A 6,296-nucleotide genomic window follows, 5' to 3' on the forward strand; every position below is an offset into this window, starting at 1 on the left:
TTCTACTTCTGGGATTTCTCAGGAACATCTTGTAGGTTCAAGGTTCCAGGTCTACCCATGTGGGTCTGTGGTTCTTCTCTGACCTACATCCATGCCCATTTCTGTTACCTGACATTATGTCTATTGATTCCTTCCTCAAGGCTTGGAGATTGGCGATCCAGTCTCAGTCATTTCTGTCCACAGTGGCAAGCACAGCATCTGGACAACAGGACTGCTCAGAACTGTTTGCTGAGGAATGAATAAACTCTGAGTTCCATTTCCCACAAATCCCAAATTGTGTGAAAATCATTTGTTTTACTTGGCTTTCAGCACACCACAATTTCTTGATTTTTTCTGGGACATGATGGGATCAGTTCTTGGTCTCCTGTCACTCAGATAAAGTCAGAGCATCCCAAAACACTGTCCTTAGATCTCTCACTGTTACTCAGCTCTTCAGACCTCCTTCAGTCTCATGGCTTTATATCTGACCAAGAATTCACAAAAGGAGTTGCAGCCCAGATTTCTCTCAGAACCCACCCAGGCATGTGTAACCATGGCTCCACTTACATCCTAACGAGCAACTCCACATGTCCACCAGATAACCCGTGATTTCCACTCCACCAGATCCTGCCGTCAGTGACAACACAATCGTACAGCGCAGAATTTAGGAGCTACTTTCACTGCCTGTGATCAGTATGGCCACCAGCACTCAAACCTCCGCCTCCCAGGTGTCTCCAGGACTGACAAGCAACTGCTTGCTGACTCTCTTGCTGTCCCCATGGTAGTTTTCTTGTGTCCACTTCGGCATGCTTATTCCCACGTTTATTTGCCGAATGATGCAGTTGAGGACAAGCTCAGTCCTGCTCAAACTCACCTCGAGAATCTTGTTTCACTATGGAGAAAGGGTCTGATGATGGTTTCCAGGCTCCAAGATCCGGCTCCGCCCCAGCTTCACCTGCCCTGGCTTCCCACTCTATTTGCACTGCATTAGCCCACATTGATTTCCTTGAAATTTTCTATAAACCCTTTCCTGACCTCGCAACTTAAAATTCAGATCTCCCTTCTTTTATCTCTTTGGACCATTTAATATCCTTTGATCAATTTATATTTTAATTTTTATTATCTATTTCTGTCATAGTTCACTTCCGGCTGTCAACTTGACACAAACCTAGAGTCACTAGGGAAGATGGAACCTCAATTGAAGAATTTCCTCTATCAGATTGACCTGTGGGCCCATGGCCATATCTGTGAGGCATTTTCTTAATTATCAGTTGATATGTGAGGGTCCAGGCCACTGTGGACAGAATCACCCCTGGGCACATGGGTTACCTAAGAAAAAGTGGCTGAGCATGAGCCAGAGTGAGCAAACCAGTAAGCAGCATTCCTCCAAGGTCTCTGCTGAGTTCCTACCTCCAGGTTCCTGCCTTGAGTTCCTGCCCTGGTTTCCCTCAATGATGGGCTATTCCCCATAAGATGAAATAAACCCTTTCCTCTCCAGGTTGGCTTTGGTCACTGTTTCATCACAGCAACAGAAACCACAGTAAAACAATTTCCCTTTATTAGCCTATAAAACTTACAAGGTTAGGATTTGCTTTGCTTGATATCTTCAGTGTCCGGAAGAGTGACTGGCACATAATAAGTGTTCAGCATTTATTCAGTGAATAAATATGATCATTTAATTTATTCTCCATTTACTCATTCAACAAAAATTTATGAAGGGCCCTCTATCTTCTAGGCCAAATTCTACCACAATAAATAACCCATCCCTAAGTCTTTGGCCAGTAATAGCCATATGAGTTCCTGTTTATATCATGATGACCAAATACCCGACAAAAAGCAACTTAAGAGGATGATTTATTTGGGTTCATGGTTTAGGAGGATACAGACCATCAGGGTGGGGAGACCACCATGGCTGTGGGGCTCCATAGTGTCCAACTGGTGACATCACTTTGGCAGTCAGGCAGCAAGGAGTGGACCAAAGGGAGGTCTACGCCATATACCCTCAAACCCCACCCCTAGTGATCCACTTCCTCAAATTAGGCCCTACTTCCCATAGGTTCTACTTCTCACAGGTCTCCCCAAACAGCACCACCAGCTGGGAAGCTGCTTCAAATACATGAGCCTTTGGACTACATTTCACATTTAAACTATAACAGCAACTTTTGCCTGGTATTGAGTATAATTTTTTAAGATTTATTTTGATTATTTTTGATTTGGTGTGTGTGTGTGTGTGTGTGTGTGTGTGTGTGTGTGTGTGTACATGAATGCACAGGTGCAGGGGTCTACAGAGGCCAGAAGAATCAGATCTCCTTGGAGCTGGAGTTACAGGCAGTTGTGAGGCCCCCAACACGGGTGACAGGAACATCAAACTCAGCTCTCTGGAAGAACTGCACATGTTCTTAACTGCTAAGCCTTCTCTCCAGCCCTGAGCATCATCCAATGAACCCACCCTTGATCCCTTCTAGCTCCTCATGTTTGTTTCTTCATCTTCTCTTCCAGGCGTTCTTTTGCCCACAACGCTTCATTCCTGCTCACCTTCATCTATCTTCCCTGATCTTGAGAAATGAGATGCAAAGTGACTTAATCAAGCAATTAAGCACGGGGACAGAGATGGAAGGAGGGAGGGAGGGAGTTCAGACTGAATTCAGATAAAGTTGAACCGCATTCCCTTGACTTCCTATGCTTGTGCTTGTCAGAATCCTTTTCAGTCTGTCAGCGTATTTCTGTCCACTCACTTTAACCTATATTGTAAATACCTTCATCCAATATAATCATTTATTAAAAACATTTCTACCTATTGAATTGTATTACATGCGACATTTTAATAGACTATATTGTCATAAATCATCTTGGATAATGTTGCACTGTGTGTGTGTGTGTGTGTGTGTGTGTGTGTGTGTGTGTGTGTGTGAATATCACTCCTGGAAAACTTGATTATGATTATCACCTGGAGACAAACTATTATACTGTACCTTACAACTTGCTTGCTTGTTTTTAATCACAGCCTTGATCAACCTTCACTTTCCTAAGCATTTTTTACTTATGTCACCAGTGAGACACATGAGATTCATAAAGTAATTTTGTATGTTTGGTTTTTACTGATGAATCATCTGCATTTAGAATAACGCTGGAGATAGTGGGCTTTTAGCAAATATTTGTTGAATGCACAAATAAATGGTACAGGATAGAAACAGATACAGTTACATAAAAATGAAGATGACTTTATTGAATATGAACAATTTAACTTAAAATGTGTAGATCAAGGGGTTGGGGAGATGGCTCAGTAGGTAAAGTACTTACTGTACAAGCATGAGGATCTGAGTTCAGATTCCCAGAATCCACATAAAACCTATGTGTGATAGCATGGTCCTGTTTCCTTAGTGCTAGAGGCCCCAGAGAGGCGAATCCCTAGAGTTCAAAGGCCACCCAGTCTAGCCAAATCGATGAGTTTCAGGTTCAATGAGAAACCTTATCTCAAAGAAAAAATAATGAATGATTAAGAAAAGATACCTGAAGTCAGCCTCTGGCTTCCACCTGTACATGCAAACCTATTCATGTTTACATCCACATGAACATGTACATATAACACACAAACACACCATGTATAGATCAGTAAGTATGAGAACATACTATACTACATTTTAGGACTTAAAAAAAATAAAATGGCAACTTAGAAGGGCTTGTGATATTCTTTAGACCTCTTTGAATATCGAAAGACATGAGCAGGAAAGTAGGCAAGACCATGATAATCCCAGCCAGGTGGATTTTGAAAAGGTTAGTATAAAGCTATGGTGCTTTCATCCTATAGAGTCACAGTGCTACATGCAAATAAATATGACCAGGAGGGGTAGTTGGCAAGCTACACAGCTGAGCAACATGTTGGGAATGGATCATGGAGTCTTCTAACTATAGAATATATCCATGAGGTTCTCAGTTCACAGAGGAGAGGATGGAAGTAAATAAAAATGGGTATCAAATTAGAAAGCATAGTATTCACAGCTAGAGTTCAGTGTCAACTTTAGCCATTTTTATGAAAGTGTGCCAGCTCCTCTCCATCCTTCCCTCCTTCCTTCCTTTCATTCATTCTTTAAAACAGGTCTTCATGTAGCTCAGGCTAACCTGAAACCTGCTATGTAGCTGAGGATGATCATGAACTTCTGATCCTCCTACCTCTACTTCCTGAGTGCTGGTATTGTAGACATGCACCACCATGCCTAGTTTATGCAGTGCTGGGGACTGAACTGAGGGCTTCATGCATGCTAGGCAAGCACTCTACCAACTGAGCTACTGCTCCAGCCCAAGTCTTGTCTGTGTATGTGTCCTTGATTTTGCATACATCATCCATATAGAATCACCCAATAAATGCAGAGACACTGTGGTTGGTAGGCATTAAATTGCGACTAGAATCACCCATGTCAAATACAAGAGAACTAGCCTTTAGAATTTGGACTTAGAAAATCCTTTTCCCACATCGCTCAGCACAATAACTTTTCAAAATGTTTCTCATAGCCCAAACTGTAAATATGGCAGCCCATGATGATTTGAGACAGAAAAGGTAAGTTCATACTTACTTCAAAACAATAAGAAAATGTATATCTTCATTTTCATTCCATTCCACAGATTGGGTTTTGGGGTGACAGGTATATTTTAGGTATCAGAGAATAATCATGTAAAAGTAGTTTGGTCTTCCTGACTGTCCTAAGGGAAATTCTCAGTGCAATCTTAGAGCAAAGAGTGGGAGGAGATTGAAATTCTGTGGTTTCCTGGGACCTATTGACAGGCAGCCTGCTGGAAGAAAATGAGCATACAACTGAGCTCACTCTGCTGATGTACCACTAAGACAGGAGTGAGTTCCAGGGAAGGCAGTCACTGTTCATTTCCCCTAGTCCCTGGCCTAGGAGGTGCCCACAAGGGCAGTGCACCAAGCTACTCATCGTTCATTGTAGCCCACGGCAGCTATTCAGCTGCATCTGGACCCCTTTCCTCTGTACTTTTAACTAGGAATTGTGTGATAATTGGAGGATATGCTGTATTTTACATACTGTAATTCTGCCCACACATCCAACTAGCAATTTGCTTGCCACTAATGAGTTTGGCCTACACATTACATCTGTAAACTCTTCTACGTTCTTTACAATTACAACACTAATGTAAACCTGCATGCAATGGGGCGTCTTTCAGGGAAGGTTATCTATCCATTTAAAGTGAGGAAACAATGCTACTTTCAGTGTAAAAGGAGACCACGGAGGTCCTTCAATTGTAATTGCTTTATCCAGTTCTCCCTCTATACACTAAATGTAGTGCTGTAATTAAATCCATGGAGTCCCAGTGACTGCAGGAAGTTTAGCATCTTTAAAAGTGAGTATTTTCATATTGCTTCAAGGAAATAAAATATGAGTAGAATAAAATAAAAGTCAGAGTCCAAATATTATTTCCAAAATCATAAAGTCTGCAACTATTTAACATTTCACCTGGTTAGAACATTTAAACTACAGAGCGCTGTCTGAATACAGTCATTGTTTTTGTCCTTTAGATAGGAATATTGAGCTTAAAATTAGCAGTAATTCAGGGCTGGAGAGATGGTTAATAGTTAACAGCACTGGCTGCTCTTGCAGAAGACCCCAGTTCAAATCCCAGCACCCACATGGCAGCGAACAACTGTCAGTAACTCCTGTTACAGGAATTTGACACCCCCTTCTTCTGACCTCCACAGACATTGCACCACATGGGTACAGTTACATACATGTAGGCAATACACTCATACACATAAAAATAATCAATAAATTTTTTTAAGTTAACAGTAATTCTTCATTAACCTTTGGGATTGCTAATTAAATTGACAAATGAACTTCTTCCAGTAAGACCTCATTTTAACTCATCTAGTCAAAATAGTGTGAAAAATTTTGTGGTTTAATTCATTTGTTTTCTAAGTCTAGTCTTTGCCTTGCCTCTAGAACTGTACTGGAAAAAATCTTGTTTTCTGGTTAGTTACCCACCTGGGTTCCTTGGTACTCATTAGTTCACGTGTTCATTCACTTATTCATCCTCTATCGTTAGCTTTCTTGGGTTGCAGTTTGCAGAAATTGGCCTTAATTGATTGACTGATTGAGCAGAAATGAACGGATGCATGAATGTGTGGAGGGACAGATGGTTTCAATATCGAGTAGCATAGGAAAGATGAAGAGCCAGAGACTTTTTCATGATTTAGGAAGAAAAATACACCTGGATATTCTTGCAAAGTGCCACTGTACTACTACATGGGGGGAGCAGAGATGAGAGAGAGAGAGAGAGAGAGAGAGAGAGAGAGAGAGAGAGAG

The sequence above is a fragment of the Nannospalax galili genome, unplaced genomic scaffold, assembly GCF_000622305.1.
Source record: "Nannospalax galili isolate Female #2095 unplaced genomic scaffold, S.galili_v1.0 scaffold202, whole genome shotgun sequence".
NCBI lineage: Eukaryota > Metazoa > Chordata > Mammalia > Rodentia > Spalacidae > Nannospalax > Nannospalax galili.